Consider the following 23,274-nt stretch of genomic DNA (forward strand, 5'->3'; position numbering starts at 1 on the left):
CCAAGTGCAAAACTCTGCACTTTACTGTGTTAAACCTCATTAGGTTCACCTGGGCCTACCTTTCAAGCCTGTTGTGGTCCCTCTGAATGGCATCCCTTCCTTCCACCATGTCAGCCACACCAGCTTGGTGTCAGCTTGGTATCATCAGCAAACTTGCTGAGGGTGCACTCGATTCCATTTGTCATTGACAAAGATTTTAAAGAGCACCAGACTCAAGACAGACCCCTGGGGGACACTGGCCTCCACCTGGACATAGAGTCATTGATGACTACCTTCTGTCTGTGGCCTTTCAGCTAATTTCTTATCCATCTAGTGGTCCACCCATCAAATCCACATCCCTCCAATTTGGAGATGAGGATGTGGTGGGGGACCATGTCAAAGGCCTTACTCAAGTCCAGGTAAATGACATCAGTCACCTTTCTCTTGTCCACCAATGCCGTCACTCCAACATACAAGGCCACCAGATTCGTTAGGAATGCCTTTCCTCTGTGCTGGCTGTCTCAGATCACACGCTCATTCCTCATGTGATCAAGCATGTTGTCCAGGAGGATCTATTCCATGATCTTCCCAGATACAGAGGTGAGACTCACCGATCTGTAGTTCCCCGGGTCCTCCTTGCTCTCTTTCTTGTAAATGGGAATGATGTGACTCTTCCTCCACTCATCTGGGACCTCACCTGACAGCCAACTTTTCAAATATGATGGAGAGCGGCTTGGCAACCACCTCAGCCAGCTTATTCACAACCCTGAGATGCATGCCATCCAGCCCCATAGACTTGTACGCGCTCAGTCTCACAGGGCAGTCTCGGACTTGCTCTGCCCTTACAGTGGGGGTGGATTTACTCCCCCAGACCCCACTGAGAGGTTTAGGGATGCAGGACTTGGGGATGTGAGAAATATTAGAATGCTGGCTTCCAGTGAAGACTGAGGCAAAGAAATCATTCGGTACCTCAGCCTTCTCTTCATCAATTGAAGCTAGTTCTCCTTTTAGCAAAGGAGGTACACTCGCTTTGGCCTGTCTCTTCTAGCCAATGTACCTGTAGAATGTCTTCCTATTGTTTTTCACATCCCTCACCAAGTTCAGTTCTGCCTGCGCCTTGGCTTTCCTGATCTGACGTCTGCAAGTTGATACAGCATCCTGTATTCTTCCCAGGTGACACGTCCTTGTTGCCAGAGCTTGTACGCACCTTTCTTTGCCCTCAATTTGCCCAGCAGGTCCTTGCTGAGCCATGATGGTTTCCTGCTTCCTCTGCCCACTTTCTTATTCAGAGGGATGGAGAGCTCTTATGCTCTTAGAAAGGCATCCTTGAAGAGTAGCCAGCATTCCTCAACATCTTCGTCTTTAAGGACAGCATCCCAGGAGACCTTCACCAACAGTCCATTGAACAGCTTAAAGGTTGCTCTTCCGAAATTCAGGGTCCTGACACCACTCTTTGCCAGGTCCACATTTTTAAGATCATGAAATTGACCAGGGCATGTCAATGCAGCCCAGGCTGCCTCCAACCTTAACTCACAGAGTGGCCAGGGTTGGAAGGGACCTGAAGGGTCTCCTCCACACTGGTGAGCAGCAGGTCCAGCAGTGCTTCACCTCTGGTCAGTCTGTCCAATATCTGAACCAGAAAGTTATCATCAATGGATTCCAGAAGCCTCCTGGAAGTATAATTATAACATTAAGCTGGTGTAAGCAGCACTATAAGCATTATAACTTATACCATTAACCATAAGTTAAGGATACCGTACCATCTGCTTTATTTTGTAAATTCCAGTGACATTTTTGTACAAGCAATAATAATAATAATAATAATAATAATAATAAAGGAATAAAAAATCTGGGCTCCTTATCCCCACAAACTGAAATCAGTCCTTTTTGGCTCAAAAATTACTTTCCTTTGGGGATTCAAAATATGGTGCCTTTTACTGGGTTGAAAATTAAACTAAATACTCATTGGATTATTTATACTTTTAATTAACTTCTATTCTTTCCTATGCTGTTAGACTTGGTCGAAGATTGTGGAGAATAGTACTGCTTATATTACTCTGAAATCTGAGAAAGGAGACATTATTTAAATCAAAGCAATGATCTACAACCCTTCATCTACTAATTTCTAGCACATGTCAAGAAAATGGTTAGAAGAGACAGAAGAAGAAGAAATGCCTTATGGAACACCAACACAATCATGTTGAGAAAAACACCGGAGACAGGCGTATCCTCTGTTGTACAGAACTATGCTTCAGACAAAAGATTTGCCCTACTTTCCCAAATAGAAATTGGAATATTGAAAGGAGCTGCAAGAGTGACAGCAAAACTGTATCTACATTAGTCATTCTGACAAGGATGGAAAAACGTAGAAAGAAAAATAGTAATTGCCAAAGAAAACTATCTCAAGCCTCAGCAGTTATAAATTGGCAGTGCTGTTTTCTCCATTCTCTCTATTCAACATGTCCCAGCTGTGCACGTGTCATTCAACTGTCTGACTCAGTGTACGCAGGGTTTTCTTACTAAGGCACCTACCTAATCAGTTTGTGGAAGCACAATGCTCCGTTTCTTCAATTTGCCTGCATAGAGGAAGACATGACAGATGTATTTGAAGTAAAGCTAGAAACTACATAGTCAATGTGAAATATACCAATCTCGGCTCACAAGTGAATATTGTGAGAAATTCTTAATGCAGCAGCAGCAGCAGCAGTGCATAATCATTCACAGATATATATTTTGCTATTTAATGGCGACATATATCAAGGCTTTACCTATAAGAAGCTCATATAGTCACTCAAGAGCAGATGATGGAAGAGAATGTGGGATAAGGAGCAGAGCTCTAACCAGTTATTGTACCTTGTACATTGTTCTTAAAAGACTCTGATTGCTTTCTGTGGTCTTACTACTATTGTTTTGATTGTGTGTTGCCAAGGAATTGAGGCATTCAATTTTATTTACATTCATCCTGTACTGATGCTGATGTGATATGATGAAGGTATAGCATAAAACAGTTCTGCAAAAGCACTGTAATTTACTGTAATCTATAAATCATCTGCAAAACAGCTTGCAATTCAGCAACAGTAATAGTTCCATATGTGTGAGTAGAATAGAGGAAGTTTACTCGACAATGTCTTCAGGCCCTTCATCTTTTTTGGTTCTCATTCCCTCTGTAGAATCCAAATTTACAGACACAACTATATTTTAAAAGAAATAGCTTACACCTTTGACAGGAAAATATACATAGGTCACAGCCCCATTTATTTCCATAGAAACTGCAACAGATACAAAGAGCACAATAACACTATTTGATAGAACAAATTCTTAGCTATAAAACACTAGTTTTCAGTGTAACCAGCACCACTAGGTATATGTTTTCACCTGTGCTCATAAAAATCTGCAGCAGCAGGAGTGACCCACGGTCACTGTTGTCTCTGCTGAAATGCACCACTCACTGCCTCATTGCACTCATATCCACTGTTTGGTCTTCATAAACATTCAGTAAGTGTCAGTGAATGTCAATGGGTGCAATTTTTTTCGACATGGAGGAATTCAATGACATACTTCTGCTTCATTAGCACTTCCATGTCAGATACAATTTTGTCTGACTGCTGCTATCTGTCACAGGGAAATAAAATATAATTAAACACTGACAGGAAAGTTCAACTTCTACTGCCATACCACCAACATCTCCTTCTGATGTAATGGACCAACCATAATGAAATAGGAGGCATTATTTTCAGAGCACCCCTCAAAGAAGGTGCTTGGAAAAATATAACGGTTTACTTGATGTAGCCATAGGTCACAAAAATAATAATTACACTAGCATTCTAATATTTCTTGAATATTTAATTCATAGTGAATATAGACACAAACAAATATCAAGGAGAAATTCACTATTGAAAGCAAAAATTCATATACTTTCCATATGCCTGCAATGTGAAATAGGAGGTTTTGCTTTCACAGGTGAGACCAGTTTCATAATTACATACACTTGTTATCTGAACTTGAAGTACATAGGCTTTAACTGTAAAATTCATGTATTTTAACAGCCTAAGGCATTTTACAGGATTTAGATATATGTGCTCACTTAAATATTCTATCATAAGGACTTTTTAATTGAAGAGGAACTGTGGGAATATTCAGACATGAGATCATCTTGCTTTGTGGAAGGCACAGGCATAAAAATGTAAGATCTTGCTTTGACGTCAGGTTCCTACTGTGTTTAAAGTTGGGTACAATCAATGAGTCAGGAGTTACAGGAATGACACCAATTATTTAATCAATTCATCTTTGGTAGGTTTTTGCCAAGTTACAGTTGAGTTCTGCAGAGATTGCTACCCCTACAGCACTGCAAGATGTTTACAATTTGAAGTAAGAAAAAGAGAGGGGTGTGGGGGGGAAAAAAAAAAAAAGAGAGACATCTGTTTTATAACATATTTCTTTGTTTTATTTTCCCATTCACAGCACCATGTAAGCACAACTTTCTGACAAAAGATTTAGGAAGCCTGTTCACTTTGAGCTCCAGGTTTGTCTTGGTACAGGTTTTGTACTGAGATTCAGTACAAAATTCAGATTTAAAACTGAACCAGAAAACCAATCTCATTAAGTCAGCAGACAGGAAATACCATGTCATCCTTCTGCTCCAAAAAGACAGCACAGACTTGCCTAGCAAGGGACACTCCTATGTTTATGTCAGCATCCAGTTTTGTTGCCCTGTTGGAAACTTCTGGAGTCATCCTGCCATAGAAAAAAAACATGCTGACTCCTTTGACTCCTATGAGGAAAGAGGGTACATGTCTGTAACACTCCTATTGTAGTGGATTCAGCTTTTTCATGTACTCCTAGCTCTTTTTCACATCCAATGTCCTGTGGAGACTGAAATGTATTGGGACAGAGAAAAAAATGTATTTCTAAAACGTACATTCTGCATGTTTTCACATAGCACTCCCACATGAGGTTAATACATGCTATTTTCCAGTATCTGGAATATCAGAGATACAAGGCCTTTTGACTTATGTAATATTAATAATTCATATTCAAAATAGTTGCTGATTCTTTTCCTTAATGACTTTTAAAGCATTCGTTTGTCATATGTATAGCCACCAACTATACATTGTTCTTGTATCTATAATGTGATTGCATGTATTTCTTTTTAATCCCTGATGTGACTCAGGCCATTTCTGAAACAAAGACTTTTTTACACTATCATCTGATGTTGTTTTTATTTTTTCAAAGATGATGTTTATTTTTTATGTGAGGGTCAAACCTTTATTTCCACCTCTCTGAATATCATGTGATGTAGGAGTATACTCCACACTGGCTTTCTTTGGGGAATATTGGTACTGTCTGAATCTGACCATAGAGATTTCACAAAATCACAGAATCACAGAATGGCCTGGATTGGAAGGTATCTCAAGGATCACGAATCTCAAATCTCCCACCACATGCAGGGCCACCAACCTCCCCATTTAATACTAGACCAGGCTGCTCAGGGGCCCATCCAATCTGGCCTTGAACACCTCCAGGGATGGGGCAGCCTGTTCCAGCACCTCATCACTCTCATAGTAAAGAACTTCCCCCTGACATCGAACCTAAATCTTCCCTCTCTCAACTTAAAACCATTTCAGATCTCAGTATTGCATCTTACCTAACCTTGTGTTACTTTCCTCTCTGAATGAAATTTTTAATGTTCATGATTTGTTTGTTGTTGTTATTTTTTTTGTTTTGGTTTGTTTGGTTGGTTTGTTTTAATAGGAATATTACTTAACAAGTAATTCCATTTTCTTTAACATCTTTTGCCGGGGAATAACAGATGAAAACTGAGGTGAAACTAAATACCGATAGTAAAAAGAAGAACTAAGTGAAGGTGTATTTTTCACAATGCACTTTTTTTTGTTTTGTTTTGTTTTGTTTTGTTTTGTTTTTTTTCAGTTAGGAAACTGAATATTATATAAATATTATATAAATATAAGTAAAGTAAGCATACTACAGCAACAAGGCACAATTTATCTGCGAAAAAAAAAAAAATGTTTAGAATCCAAGAATTTAAAAGAAAAAAACTTTTTATGTCATATTTTTTTAACAATAAGTGACTTTAGAAATGACTTTACTTAGTTCTGAACAGATACTTATGGTAAAAGGAATAATTTCTTCCTCCTTTTCCTCCTTTATACTACAGTAGTGGAATAATTTATTTGCTTGGTCAATATAAAAGGTACTAAAAAGAAAATGTGTGTATTAGTGTGATGAATTATCAAAAATAGCCTAAAGTTCAGGTGTTTTTTACTCCTTACAAATCCTAGATGACCTTTTGCATAAATCACTGAAAAATTATACCAACCAATGAAGAAAATTATAAAAATTAGAAGAGGGAATACAAAGAGGATAGAATGATCAATGAAATTTGTTTAATTGTATTGCCCTGAATAGTATTTCTCAGCTGCACTGTTGCTCTGTAAAGAAGTTAGAAGGACAAGGCTATAAAACCCTATACCGCTCAGACTAAAGCCTGAAAGGGCTATGAAAAGGTTTTTAATAACAATAGCAAAACAGTCTTAGAAAGATTTATTGAAAGTGAAAATCATTGTTTGGACTACAACATTTATATACAACTATAAATACCAAGTCAGTGGTGAATAACCCAATGACACGACACTCCACTGATGAGCAAAAAAGCTGCTGGAGTCAGGAATATCAGCAGTTACGCAATTAGCATCTAATAGGCACACTGTGTGTCCTAGAAATCTTTAGAGTCGTTTATTCTGGTGAAACTGGGACAGAAAGACAGCAACTGACCATTTTAGAATGAGGTAATAAGCCTGCAGCTTTCAATTCCTGACACAATGTCTGATTTTCCTATGCCAAAGTATGGATAAGAAATAAGGCAAGATTCACTACAAAAACGGTGAAAGATCTTCAACACAGCTTTTTCAGTTCAAATGGTTTACAGGCTGGTTCAGCCCCATTTGATGAATAATGGGGTGGGGGGATCCACAGACCCATACCCCCGGAAAGGAGAAAGGGAAAAAGGAGACAAGAATAAAGAGATGGGCCTAAAAACAAAACAGTGTCAACAATCTGAGGAGAAACAAACTAATTTACTAAATAAGATATTGAAATGCAAGATAACACACTATAATACAATATATTACAATATAAATGAAGTTGAAGCTCATAAATCAAATAAAATGAATATCCAAAAACCAAAAGCCTTACTCTAATACTGAAGCAATATGGCTGGGAGCAGATACGAGCTGGAAGGTTGAAAAGAGGAAGGCAAGTGATCTACAAAGGGTTTTTATCTTTCCCTCTGAGCAGAAATGGGAACAGAACAGAGAACAGTCCTCTGAAAGATGTAGCTCTTCTTTTCTGGGACAGGCACCCAGATCTAGAGCATTAAATGTTTAACTCTCAGTGAACTACATGATGTTATTATGTGGAATACCAATAAGCAAAAATCATAAAACCATGACATTCAATCAGCTGAATACACAACCTATCTTTGTTGTTCTCCTTTAATTTTTTATTAAAAAAGCAACCAACCAAACTAATAAACAAGCAAACAAAACATAAACAAAACAAAAACAACAACAAAAAGAATTTGAAAAATAGGAGATTCTTTAATTAAAAAATTAAGAAAATGATTATCCTTAAAAAGTAATTAAATAATTTATTAATTACCTGATAGTAAACTAATTGTGAAAATAAATTACTTAAATGACTTTTAAAAAGAAAAACAGCCCTAAAAAATAAAAAAATAATAATTTTTGACTGAAAATTGCATAGAAAAATAATACTTCATTTCACAGTTTAAACCTCATTTGTTTATTTTTCTTGTAAGAAAATAATTTTGCAGTTAATAATGCACTTTTTGGTCTCATTAGTAGACATAGACTTGGGCATCAAAATGACACAGTATATCCAATACTAATAAATCACATTCTGTATGGTAAAAGTGCTGCCAATCATTAACAAAAATAGCATAGGTAAATTGGAAATAAAGCTGTAAAAGGAAGAGTTATATAGCAATGGAAATATCACAAGAAAAGGTGTAAATTTGCAGAGTTTCTGCAAAATACAGGAAATTGAGAGCATGGCTGTCCAAGGAATCTATGAGGAGCACCAGAAAACGTGAAGGATGTACAAATTAACAGATATGACTGTGGGGATTTAAAAAAAAAAAAAAAATTACAAGCATTTTGTGTCAGCCACAAATCATTGCTCCAAAAATCAGGAAAGAATATGACATGAGAACACAGCTGATGACTTTAAGAGAGCTGATAACAACTATATGTGTGTGTGTGTGTGTGTGTGTGTGTGTGTAAGAAATATCTTAGCATGAAATTCATTTTGTTTGTTTTCTGTTGTTCATTTGCACAAAATAAATCATCTTGATTTTCCCATCCATCAGTGGAGTAGTACAAAATGCTCAGGACATAACAATGAGAATAGGCTACCTTTTTTAAGCAGAATGAAATAATAAGATTTTTTTTTTCTTTTTTTCCTTTTTTTAAGTAAAAATAATAATAATAAAACAAACAAACAAATCAAACTAAACAGAACACAATCACAAAACAAAAGCAAAGAAACGAACAAAAACTCTTGTTCTGTAACATAGATTAGTAAAGATTGAAAGAGCACTTTGGGAAACAGCATGGTTAACACAACAGTGACTTCTTTCCAGCTCATGTTGCAACAGCAAAATCCAAATTTCTAATGAATTAAATGTACTTCCAAAGGGCTTGAAGTTCACCAGAGGAGATTCTGAGAGCAATGTTCTGTAGCTAAGGGAAACCAAGACAACCAGTACTACCAGCACTGCTTTTGTGATAGCCCTGACCATTCAATTCACCTACAGGTTGATTGTGTTCTTTTACAGACCTGGGTGACAGAAACCTGAGCACCAGGATACAACATTGTGTATTTATTTAGGTGTGTATTTATTTAGGCCCAAAATATCATATCTTAAACAAATGAGCTTTGTTATAAAAGGGTAATGCATTATTACGGGTCTACTGTTACATAAGTTTCATAATGTAAAAAGCCTCCAGTTTCAAGATCATTCCTAATTTGCGGGTCAAGTCCTTTAATGCTGCTTTTGTTATCTACTGAGTGTAGTTGAATTTTTTCCCACTTTTAGTATTTTTTTCTCACTTTTGAATGAAAAGGCTGTGCTTCTGTGACTGACCATTGAACCTTGAGTGAAATTATCATAGTAGAATTGCAGGAAGTTCATTCAATATCTTGCTTTATATTAAATGCATGCATGCATAAAGTCATTTAGACAACTTTTTCCAGCACTTTTTGAAGAGAAAGTCCTCTAATAGCTTCAGCAATATTAGATCCAAAGTTACTCTATATTTTTGACAAGATGGGAAGCTAACGTATCTTAGAATGTCTCTATTACTATAGAAAGGATATCACTCTCTGTATTCTGTATTTTTGTATAATGCTTGTAAGTAACAGGAGAGGATTTAATGTTGTCAAATGGAAAGAACCTTTTTCATTCCAGATAACAACATAACCACCTCCCTGATATTTGTTTTCTTAATTCCTATGGGCTGGATATGCCTTGCCTTAACATCATCCAACAACTTTGCATCTTTCTCCTATTATGACTTTGAGTTGATGGTTAGATACTGAGTTTTGTTTCATACATATATTTCATAATGGAGGACAGCTATATTAAATGTCTACTCATTTTTATCTTTTCATTGAAACAAGTTTCCAGCTTTTTGCAGATTGTTCATTCCCTTTATACACTGTCTTCAAAACTGGAATAAAGATCCCCTGGTGTCATTAGAAAAGACTTCTTTTTCTTGCTTATCAATGAGCTAGGCTGATACTGTTTCTTTGGAAAAGACAGATGGGATTATATCATTGCAAGTAGCATAGCCAATAGTTCTTTTTCAGAGTGAAAATACGCATTTCTAGGTTGACAGGACTCAAAATATAAATATGGATTATTGTCTTTCAGCTGTGCTGCTCATTCTCCTGAGGTACTGTTGTAGCTTGGTTTGTCCCCAAAGTTTAGAGACTTTAGATATAATGTTTTATTTGTGATTCCTTTCACTCTTTCAAATGCTTGATATTAGATTTCTATTGCAGTGCCACACTAGCTTAGACAGGCTGTTAGCTATCCTCTAAATCTTCTGGCTTCTTTCTCATTCTTTGATTTGTCATTTCTCAGGGTCCAGTTAGGGTAGCTGAAAATTCAAAAGCTTCAGTGGAAAGTACTTTGTTTCCAAATCTGCATATAGGTCACATTTTTTTCTTTATTATTTGTTAATAACTGCTTTTCTTTCTTTCTTTCTCTTCTGAGAACAGAAGATCAGAATTTCTCTATAGTCTTAATACTAATACAAATAGCTGTGGAAATGTGTCTAGCACCCGTGTGTCTCATTTCAAAACCAAATTTCTAATGAAATAAGAAATGTTGTCCTATCTGATTATAAACTTCTGCCAAATACATTTGAATTTTAACCTATTTGAACAATATAAAATTTGAGAGCTACAATCTAAAAAATATATAAAAACAGTTTTCTATATCTGTGAAGAAAAGTTATGGTGTCTTCAGAGTGCCAGTTATGTATATTCATGTTCTCAAGAGGGCAAAAGTCTGCAAGGTGAATTCGAGGGATTCTTGTAGTGCTTGTAGTTCCAAATAACCTGTGACATGTGCTGTGTCATGTCCATCTTGTGCATAGAAAATATAGGTAGAAATTGCATGTACAGTGAGGTAAAGGGGTAGTGAAAGAGCAAAACTGAAAATAAAGTGATAGTAAGGAGACAGTGGAAAAAAATATTTCCTTTGACTGTAGAGTGAGTATAAAGTAGTTAATGAAAAGAATGCAGGGAGCTTGACTGCCCAAACTATATTCTCAACAGGGGCTGCATTTTGCTTTTCATCTATGGCCTATTCTAAGAAACAGATCCTGTCCAACTCAATATGTTTTCCACTTTAACCATGCATAGGGATGTTTTGACTCTGTTGTTTTTTGTTTTGTATTGTCTTGTTTTCACGTGGAAACACAGCATTCTATACCTGATGTTCCCATAGCTGAACAAGACCAACTCCCTCAAACTTTCTTCACAGGAGAAGTGTTCCAGCCTCTGATCATCTTCAAGTCCCTTCTCTGGACCCAATCCAATTGCTCCACATTCTACTTTTGCTCCCAACACCAGGATGCAGTACTCCAAACGGGACCTTACAGCGGCAGAGTAGAGGGGAACAATCATTTCTCTTTCCATACAGTCCAGGATACTATTGAGATCCTGGGCTGCAAGCACACAACATTGGCTTGTGTCAAGCTTTTCATCCACCAGAATCCAAAAGACTTTCCCTGCAAGGCTGCTTCTCTCAGTCTGTAGTCATATCTGAGTTTGCCACAGTCCAACTGCAACACCTTGCATTTGGCCTTGTCATAACTCGTTAGGTTCCTGTGGGTCCTGTTTTCAAGCCTGTGAATGAAAAGATGATTTTCAGAGTACTTCAAGGAATTGGATGAGACAATTAGGAAGAGTGAAGAACTTTGATGAAGAGTAAAGTTCTATTAAGACATATAAATTAAGTAAATGTTAAAAACTTAGAGGTGATAGAGACTTACCTAAGGCTTTAACGATGTGCCGAAACATTTACAACATGCCCCTTTTTTTACTTAGCTGGAAGATGACATTTCTCTTAAGACTAACTGGTAAAGCAAGTCAAAAACATCACTTCTCATTTTGGCCCATGTTTTCAAGGGCAGTAATTTCCTTTGTAAATGGTGACATCTGACATACCTCATTTCCCATAACTGTAGGATGTTAGTTCAAGATGGTAAAAAATGTGTCCTGTAAGGGCAATAATAGCCCTGTAGTTTATTGACAACCTTGAATATCTGAAAATAGGTTTATTTTTACCATCTTTCACCTGTTTTATTTATTTTGATATTGAAGTTTTCAGAGAAAATTTCAAAGTACAAATAAATATGTTGTCAAAAAGTCTCCTGCAGCTCTTAGTTTGGAATTAAAATATCAATTGTGATATTATAAATGATTCACACACAGTCTTCTTTTTTTTTTTTTATTTCGTGAAACACTATTTTAGGCAATATTGATTTAGAATGAATGTGTTTCACAAAAATTTTCACAAAAAATTTACAAAAACAGCAAATAATTATTATTATTTTAAGACAGAAGTGACATTCATATGTGTACATTAACTTGAGGATTATTTATGATACTATTTTCACATTCTTTCACCCGACTTGTGTTAAAGGAAACTTCATAACCACCTAATTCATTTGCACACTGTTTTTTCAATGCACAGAGACAGACTGAAAATATTCAGGAGGAAAGTTGCAGCAGCAAGATCAGTTATTCAGTACTATTTCTAAGGTGAACAAGAGGTTAGCAGTAAGCTTATACTCAAACATTTTCACCATTCCATATAAAAATATTTTGGTAGATAGATATTCAGAGTAGTTTACAAGCATATCTGTGAGCTATCACATAAAAATTAAAGATGCTCACTTTGATAACCTTCCTAATAGTCTATGACAGTCAATATGAAGTAGCCTAAGATTGTCACAGTGTTTTATAATCTCAGTAGTCTTTTTTATTGTGAAAAGCACATGGATCAAAGAAAACTCGGTGACCCAGACTAAAGATCATGAAAACATAAACTACTTTTTCTTTTTCTCTCTCTCTTTTGCAGATTTAGAAGCTATAAAAAGCTCTTATTACTGAAGGAAACTAAAAGCCAATGCAACTTCTTGAAGAAGGCAGCTTAATGCTACACAAAATTACAGATGAGCAACAAGAAGAGAAAAGCATTTGCAACATATATTTACCTTCTGCTCAGATGGTGGAAGGGTGAATTTTTTTGTGGAAAAAATCAGGATAGCATGATAACACTTTGAAAGGGGATAGAAGAGGAAAAAGAGTATGACTTAATACATCTAGAAAAAATCCTCCTAGTATTTGCAAAAGCAAGTATATGTGTGAATGTGTTGTGAGAGGGCAAGAACATGAAAACAATGACCTTGTTCAAGATTAAATCTAAACCTACTCATCTTCTAATTCAGCTACTACATCAGCTGATGCATTAAACCTACTGTTCTTCTGAGAAATATCACTGTCAGCCTTCCCTACTCTGTGTATGAGGAAAAGAAAAAAAAAAGCTTTCAATAAAAGACTAGAACTCTTCAATGGTCTACTTGTATATTATTTAAGCATATAACAAAATCATTTGCAACATGAATGCATCCACTGTTCAATCTTCCTGATTTTAGTTAGCTATCCTGGACACTGAGCATTACTCCTTGATTAAAAAGCATTTCTTAAAATGGGTGAAGAAGGGAAAAATCCTCTGAGTAACACCATTTCCATACTCATAATTTCTTCTTAAGTTTATCAGATCTTTGCAGTGCGTGTTGACTAAAATAAAGATACAAAAAGATGCTAGACTGAAGGCAACATTTAAAAAGATCTGTTTAATTAGCATCTATTTTCTTTGAGCCTGTGTGATATTCCTATTTGGATATTCCTGTCATTTTAAATCTGTTATTTCTAAAAAAAAAAAAAAAAAAAAAAAAAAAAAAAAAAAAGTTACATATTTGTCTATTTAGAAGATCTAGAATAAGGGAAATTTTGTTCTGAACTCCACTTAGATTTCAATCTGGATGAGATGAGGAGTGCAGAGAATACATTTCCCTTGCTGTGCTATAACAAAACAATGTAGTATATGCTATGATATGTATATCATTATACAATTCAGAATAAATCTCCTCTTTCCTTTTCTGACTGCTAGGTATAAATATTGCTACAGAAATTACTGGTCTTATATCTAAATTTCATAGTCTTATACTGTCTTATTATCAATAGAATGTCTCAAAGTATTCCCTTACTCTTCATGGATTATATCAGAGTCTGTGTGAAAACACTATAATTCAAATACCTTACTGCATAAAAGATTAACAATCTTTCAAAAGACAGAGATTCCATCATATGACCTCAAAAGAAAATTAATGAGTTTGCTTCAGCTTAAAGAGCATAATCTAGGATCTATCTTGAAAGATCTCATTTGGAAAAGGAATCCAGCAGCTTATACTCTCTCTCCACTAGCCTTCATTCTGAATAACTCAACAAATAGAAACAAAGCTCATGTTAATGACCTTGTATTTTCTTAATGACATTGTCATTATAGGATGTATTCACAGTGGACAGAAAATCAATCTATATTTGGAACAGTTTAAATACATTTTAACCACTGATAAATCTTCTCTCATAAATTTGAATCAATGTTAATGGATATATGGTGCCATCCAACAGATAACAGTGAGTCAAATTTTCTACTGACTTGTACTGGTTGCTGATGTTCTATAAATTCAGTATAGGACATTATCAAGTCATAATAATTGCTACACTTATATCAGAAAGAATAGTCACTTATACCTGAACAAAAGAATGAAATAAAATTTTATCTGTGCTGTAAAAAAAGTAGGGCAACTGATGGTGTTTTTATGTTTCCTCAGCATGCATGCAAATCACTGCACAAAATGTTGTGCAGAGAGGAGTCTAAGTGGACTTTTGTCATGACTCCCTAATATACTAACTTAATTTAGGTAGTACAAATGATCTTCAGCAATATGCCATTTGCACCCTTCCAAAAGCCTCCTTTTTTTTTTATCCTTAACAATCAATTTCTATCTTACACAAGTAGAAATGGAGACCTATGGAGACCTAAGTATTGAACAGCATCCATTATTTACTTTTGAAAACAAATTCAAATTACCTTTTATCTGTCCAAATTTTGAGTGTTTGAAACATTTGTTGATATCCTCTCTTTTGGCACTTAACACGTAATTCAACTTTGAGGTGATAGCCAGATGTTGAAATAGTACTGCAAATATTTCTTTATAACTTTCTTGGGTTTCTCATATGCTTCAGTGAAGTTTTTCAGCCAGAAATTTTCCCTGAGGTTTATGGGATTATGGAGTTTTCTGCATTTTTATGAAGTGATATAGTTTATATGAGAAAATAAATTATTGTTTCAAGCCTAGAAATTTATTTTGTAATTTTGTCATATTGTAAGGAATTGGCAGAACCTGATGATCATGTATGAAAAACCTCACACAGTGCCCTAAAGCTTTAAGACAACTAGGTCTAACTGCTGCACAGTGATAATTGGAACAATGATGTTGTGCTCAGACACTGAAACACTAAACATAAGCAGTAAAATACAATTTTTTTCATTCTTTGAGTGGTGTTATTCTCTTTAGAAAAGTGTAGTTTCCCTTTTACATGATATCAGTTGGAATAATCAAAAACATTGAGAACTAAACACTGCAAACTAAATAAAAGTGAGAGTTTTTTTTTTAAATAATTGTTATCAAATTTAGCATCTTATTCTGTACATGACTTATCTGTAGTTTCTATCTATCAGTGCATTAATCTTTTAGCTTGGCATTATTGTTTTTGTTTCTGAATTGTTTATAAGTTCTTTTGTTTGTGTGTTCTAATGATAATATTGTATTAAGTACCATTATTTGTAACTGTTATTCATGTACATTCAGATTGTGCTGTTTGTGAAGATTGATAATTACTCGTTGGTTCAGTCATGGGACTGTTTATTTATTCCCCAGTGGACTTTATTTTTAGAAAGACATTTCTAATCTTAAATATGCCCTTTTGATGTAATGAATGTGTGAACACTTTAAATACATACTTTTACAAAAATTTTTGAACTAGCTTTTTGTGGTGAGTGAGCAGGAAGTCATCCAAAGTATATGCAGCTGCAGCAAGTTGGCTCTACTGGATAGCATCCTTTTGCACTGGCATTAAAATACAAAGTCTGATTCTGGAACAAACTCCATATGGAAGAATGCTGGCACCTCAGCAGATCTCCAAAGGTGTTCTGTTCCTGTTGTGACTGTATCAGCATTGTCACCATAATACATCATGTCATTATGTTTACTTAACTGCTATATAAATTCACTCTTCCTTAAATATTTTACTAGGAGTATTATTTGTCTATTATAATCTTCAGAAACAAAAAGGGTTGCCTTAGTATTCTGTATGAAACATACTGAAAACAAACAAAAGAAAATCCAACTCTTTTCATGAATAGCACTGGCAAGTTTTGTTCTCGATGACATTCAAACACCCTGTCTTGCTTTATTTGCAATTATTTAAACACCTGCTGAGAAGACCTAGTTGCAACATGAAATATGTTGAATTAGCTTCTAATTCACAGGGCTGGAAAATGTAATGTGTTTTATATCAAGAAACATGTTTTGTTTATCATTTTCCTTTCCATTTGCTACTTTCTCCTAACTATAAAAGTTTGATTTCTTATTCTTTTTTTTTTTTTTTTTTTTTTTTTTTTTAAATAAATGCAGTGAAATGGCCAGTGTCAGCAGCCAATTGGGTTAGTTCTTTTCAGTGTTTTATTTATATATTTAGCTACTTGTATATTTATTTATTTATTTATTATTCATAATATTTTAAGTTTTATACAAGGAAATATTTGGAAAAAGCAAGACAATGAATAAACTTCAATTCTAAGATAGTTCAAGTGTTCAAAGTGATTAAATTTAAAGATACAGCATTTAATTTCTTTTCTTAATATCTTTTCTAAAAAGAGAAAATTTAATTTTTCATGTTCCTTACCTTTTATTTATATCCCAGGTACCTCCTCATTGGTCCCTTTATTTTGGTTATAAACATTAATTCTACTTTGTTAACTGAAGATTATGACTTGCCAGTATGCAGAATTTGCTGTACAGTGTTCCTTACTCAGGAAAAAGTATTATGTTGCACAATTCCTTTCTTTTCAGTTCTTCTTTTGATATGTGTCTGGGACTTGAAACTCATTCTGAGTGTTCCAGTGTGACAGGAGTAAATGCATATGCATACATGAAGGATGGCACCTACTATCGAGTTTGAGAATTGTGGAAGGTTATTGTTTTCTTTTGTTCCTTTTTTTTTTTTTTTTTTTTTTCGTTATTTTATTTTATTTTCGTGTAATAGCAGCATTGATAAAGAATAATTTTTCCCAATATGTCCTGGAGAAATATTGATGATCAAAAATTGATGCAGAGAGCTTTTTAGAATTATTCACAGTTTCTTCTTGTACCCATTAGTGATTATGCTCTATCAAAGATTAACTCTAAAGAAAAAATCCATCAAATAATATTATTTCTATTTAGGTAGCTACAGAAAACTCCAGTGATATTTCAGCTTCTTACATGTGTAAGAATGAATGCAAATTGAAAGGGATCTGAACTAGCAATTCTCTTTTACACTATTTGGAATATTTAATCAACAGAAATTAGAAATTTAACTAAACTCATCACAATTCATAGAGGTTATGAAAATCGCTTAGTGCCACCTTCCTACATTATGAGATTGTAAAGTGTTTGTAAAAACTGGTGAGATACTGTAGATAGCTAATTCTTACATTCTGTATGTTTCCTTGTGTCTGATGAGAAGGAAGATTCCTTGTGTCTTCCAACCAGGTAATTTTTTTAACAATTTTCTGATTCAATTAATGTTTTTAAGGGAAAAGATTTAAGTAAGCACATCTCAGGGAGCTCCATCCACACAGAGCTTCCTAATCACACAGAATGAAGGTGCAAAGCTGTAATATTTACTTTGTAATCAGGCAGCAAGCGTCAGGCTATGATCCAATTCTAGTCTGAATATGTTCTGTTATTCACGTTATTTAAAAAGCTGTCACTTGAAAGACGGAATGATAAGCTTTCACGCAATGAATCAAAGGAATGCTATGCCTTCTTCCTTTATTATGCATGCTACATTTGAAGCTAATGAAGCATAACCTCTGAGCTGATATTTTTATAGATGAAAGAAACATCATGTTACATATTCTGTTTATTTCATCAAGTTCTCTGTAGTCAACACAAAAGACAATGATTGCCTTGCACTTCTTATTTGACAGTTGATGGGCATTCTTGCTGAAAACGTGTCTAATAATTTTCTGCTCTGTGCATAGCTAGGGACCTAATTATGAATGAAAGAATAAAGAAAAAATGGTGGAGGATAATAATATATCTAATTTAAAATTATTGTGGAAAAAAAAATCCTTTATTGCACGCTTTCATTTATTTCTCTCAATATTACAAATACTGCATGTTGTTTTGCTACTAACCCCTCCCCCCCTTTTTTTTTACAAACTATTTCATGACTTAACTTTGTTTCCGTGGTGTCTTTATGACTATGAAGAGAAAGCTGACCAGATCATAACTTCAGATGAAACCTAATCATCTTCACAACATAGAAGACTGTTTTATTTATCAAATGAGATCAAAAGAAATAATACATGGCATAACAGAACAACAAAATACTGATCACTATGCTACTATGAGCCCAAGAATATAACTTAAGAAAAACAGAAATTAAGGAATAAATTTTCAGAGATAAATGCTGCGTTATCTTGCTGTCTCCTACAAACATATTTTTCTATCTAAAATTAGAAAAGTAGTGTATTTTTATAAGCCACTGTATTGATCTTTCTAATGTTGTGTTTTGCTAGATAGAAGTGTACAGTAGATATTAATGTGTCTCAACTAGTAAAACTTTCACAATTAAAAAAAAAAAAAAATAGTTTCTGACTTCACTGGCAGTCAAGCTCCCACATATCTTACAATTCTGGAAGTCAAGGCCACAGTTGAGGGAGCAAAATTTCTCCAACCGTCAAGAGCAAGTCTAAGGCCACCTCATGAGACTGAGAGTATACAAGTCTATGAGGTCTGATGATATGCATCCCAGGGTTCTGAAGGAACTGGCTGATGTGGTTGCCAAGCTACTCTACATCATAGCTGAAAAATCTTGTCTGTCAGATGAAGTCCTCAGTGACTAGAAAAAGGGAAACATCACTCCCATATTTGAGAAAGGGAGAATGGAAGACCTGAGGAACTGCAGACAACAAAGCATATCCCTAAACTGGAGAGATAGTGATTGGAAGGGTAGACTATTCAGCGGAGAACAACAAATTTGATAGAATGTTTGCAGACCGAGGGTTGCTCATAATAGCTTTATATCCAGTGGAGACTGGTGATGAGTACTATCTCCAAGGGTTCATCTGAGGACTGGTAATCTACAATATCATTATTAGCAACCTTGATTGTGAGACTGAGTGCACCCCCAGCAAGTTTGATGGTGACACCAGGTGGTGCAGTTGACCCAATAGAAGAAAGGGATGCCATCCAGCGGGACTTGGACAAGTCTGAGGCAGCATTAAATGACAAGTGGCCAACAAGGTGAGAAAGATTATAGTTCCTTTCTACTCTTCCCTTGTGAAGACCTACCTGAAGTACTATAACCATTCTTGAGAGCCCCAGCACAAAAAAGATGTAGTGCAGTTGAAACTTTTCCAGAGCAGGGCAATAAAGATGACCAGAGATCTGGAGCAACTCTTCTATGAATACTGAGGCTGAGGGAGCTGGGTTTGTTCAGCCTAACAAAGAGAAGGCTCTGGAAAGACCACAATCTGGCCTTCTAGTGCCTAAGGAGAGTATCTAAACATGAGGGAGATTGACTTTTTAGGTGGATGGATGATGATAGCACAGGGAGGAACAATTTTCAGCTAGTAGAGGGGAGATTTATTTTAGATATTAGGTGGAAAATTTTTACACAGAGGATGATGAGGTGCCATTGTATGGTAATAAAACAATTTATCCCTTATTTTTAAATGATTTATGCCACTACATTTCTTTCCTTTTCTATACTCTTTTTTATTTATTTGCATCAATTTCTAAATGACCAATATCAAAATTAAAACTGAGTTAGCGTGATAAGTTAAGACTAAAAGAAAAAGGTTACAACGAGAAAAAGGAGAAGAAAATTTAGACATGCCAACAAACTAGAGCTGGTAAAAATAGAGTACGGGAAAACACTCTTTTCAGTTTTGTAGCTACCTGGAAATAATCCTTTACAAAAGATTTCAAATCTTGAGACTTAATATCCTCTAAAATACTTTTCATGATGTTGTTTCTTTTTCTGATCACGCGGTACAGTGTATAAAATGAGTTTAACATTCTCTCAGTAGTTGTCTAGAAAATTCAAATCAAATTGAACAAATCACTCTGAAGCCCAAAGAACGATCCCATAATTTCATTCTGAGTTTATTAGCATGGGTAGTTGTTTCCTGTCATATGTTTCTGGCTTTCAACAAAGCATTTCCACAAATATTAAAAATTATTGCACTGTAACGCTTTTCATTATAACAACACTCGCAGATAATTTGTCCTATATATAAAAAGTGTTGACTGATTTGGAAAAGGATTTTGAAATTGCTCTTGTTTTGGTGACTGTATTAAACATTCACTGACACTATGAAAATTTGCTTTTTAAATAGCTTTAAATAATGTAACCAATTCAGCGTTGTTGAAAGAATGACAATATATATTATCACTCTGTAGAATAAATAATTAAAAACTTTACCCCCATATAAATGATGAAATGAATTGGTTTGTAATCTTTGTAAATCTAGATTGTCATAGTTTTTAGAAGAGTGCATCATCTAAACTCCATAAAATCGAATAGAAATAATGACTATGAATAATTTCGAAAAGCCAAATTAAATTTGATTGAGGTTTTGTTTATGCTCCAAAATCCCCTAAAAACAATAAATATTTAGTATGCAAAGATATAAACCCCAAACAGTGCTTACTATAGGAAACTGTCTGTGAGGAAAATATTACATCAGATTCATTTCTGTTAACTTTCTTTCAGTTTTTGATGGATGGCTCTCTAGAACTGTTAAAATAATATTTTCTTGTTTTATTTCACACTTAATGTCCATGTGTCCAGACATATGCCTTTGTAGACTAACTTAAGCCACTGGTATTTTATTTACTTTAGTGGACTATTCACCTACTCTTTGCATTCATCACATATCAGTTAATTTAAAGGCTAATTGCATATTTTAATCTCACTGAACCCACCATTGGAGGAGCTCTAGGGACTGGGACTCACTAACTCTCATTGAGCCTGTAAATCTCTTTTTCTTGTTGTGATTGCTACAGCAGAGAAATCATCTGTAGCACAGGTGATCAGATATTGTTCTTCTATATATATTATTCCTTCACTTAATTTTCTTGTTACATGTCTACTTTCTCAGTTTTTCCATCATTGTTGTTAAGAAAGCTGTAGATTCATTGATGTAACATAGTCATCTCAGACTCCTCAGGTCTTTTTTATTTTGATTAGCTGTGTCTGTCTGTTCAGTTTAAGTAGGAAGCAAAGACACAGAGGAAACTAATCCTAAAATGTGAGCTATTAGTTCTCAATTAAAGAAGTAAGGCAAGGTTCTCCGTTATTTTCCTCAGATTCTGCTTCTGACAATCTCTTACTCATTTACTTGACCAAGGTGCTACTAGGAACATCATAAATCAGAGATTTGAACTTCTGTGTCTGTGCAGCCAGGGAGTGCTGTTCTGCATTCCCAAACTGGATCTTTGTGCAATTGCAGTTTATCAGCAGCTTTACACAGAGGGCTTGGTAACCTCATCTGTCTTCCCTTTTCTCATTAAATATTGCACCAGCTCTTGTTTTGGGTACCTTCTGACCTAGGCCATGCTATGATTGTAAAATGATTGATACTGCTGTTTTGCTCCCTTCCTAGGCATCTGGTTTTGACCACTTTTTCATTGTTTGTCTCAACAACAGAAAGAACTTCTTGTGGCTCTGCCTTCACAGAAGACTACTGAGAAAATGATCATAGGAAAAACAAAACAAAAGAAAACAAAACAAACAAATAAATAAATAAATAAAAGGAGGAATGAAGGACAAAGGGTCAAGTGTGTAGAAACAAGATACTATTTTAAAATAATAGACCTGGTGATAATCCTCAATAGGCGAGCCATAAATATTGACTCCTTCTCTGTATGATGTGTCATGGGATCCCAAGTTCTCCAAGTTCTCTGAATTCAAATACAGTTCTTCAGTAGCAGAAGTAGCAGTAGAAATAGCAGTATTTTATTTCCAAAACAAGTAAAAATGAAACATTCAGAAGGATTCTAAATCTAGTCACAAAATTCAAAACTGAAGACAATCTTTCAGAGAAAAATTAAGTGATAAGACAGGCTGGAAATATTTCTGGAAACAAGTCTCCTGTTCCTCCTCACTTGCAATTTTGTAATGCTGATTTTCCCTTTCATCTTGCTTCTCGTCTGTTTAATAATAATAGTTTTCTTCACTTACAGAAAATTTCCCCCTTCTTCCCATTCCTTTTCTTTGCCATTTCTGTTTTCTACCATCTCTGGAGTCTCACAAGATCAACTGATACTATGGGCTCTGTGCATTTGCTTGATCTATGTCCTGTGTATTTCCCTATCCTATTTCGAAGAGCTTCATGCAGATGAATTTACTGAGGCATTTTTATACTTCTCTCAAGGTCTGCTTCACATATCAGGCAGTGGAATATGCAGTACAAGCATAGAAAGTGTTACAGAAGATCTACAAATTGCCTGGTATAGGATGAAAAAGAAAATTCAGTCCTTGTAATACTACTCATCCTTTTTACTCATTGCTATATTTGTGTTTTCATTATTACTATGGCTTCCTTCTATGCTGGAGTTATAAATGCAAGGAAATTAGTGTTTTTTCTCCTGTGAAAGAAAGCACTAGACTGAGGACCACGCAAAACACAACCTTTCTTATTGAAATTTCACGGCATTTAAGATAAATACCATTATAGCTTACCAGACCTCAAATTATTCTCTTAAATATAATCCCTATTTCAATGAAATTAATGTGGATGCCACTGTTAGCATGAGTCAATTAATATTAATGATATTAATGAAAAATATGAAAAATCTCTTAGAAAAGTGATCTACTAATAAAAAAATATTGAGGCTGTATAAACCAGAGACTAAACACTGGTGGTGGCAAGTGCAAACTAGCACATTTCCCCAGGTCACTCATAGCTATATTTTTTATCAATAAGGATCTAATGTTAGTAGTTTTCCTATACTCAGACACAATCTAATTGCTCTTTTTTTTTTTTTTTAATACCCAGAATATATAAAACTGAAGACATGAGAAAAACAAACTAACAAATATTAATTAATTAATGTAATGACAGAGAATTATGTACTTAAAATAAGAAGTAAAAAAAAAAGAAAATGGTGTTTTATGATTTGAGATATCAATTATTTTATTTTTAAGAAAAAAATACTTCGTATCCATATTGGCTGAATTACAATTCAGTTGTTGGGAAGCTTATCAGTATCTAAGTAAAAAGATTATATAAATGATTACATAAATATTAATACATATTTTATATTAAATTTC

Source organism: Meleagris gallopavo, chromosome Z (assembly GCF_905368555.1).
Source record: "Meleagris gallopavo chromosome Z, MGAL_WU_HG_1.1, whole genome shotgun sequence".
Classification (NCBI taxonomy): domain Eukaryota; kingdom Metazoa; phylum Chordata; class Aves; order Galliformes; family Phasianidae; genus Meleagris; species Meleagris gallopavo.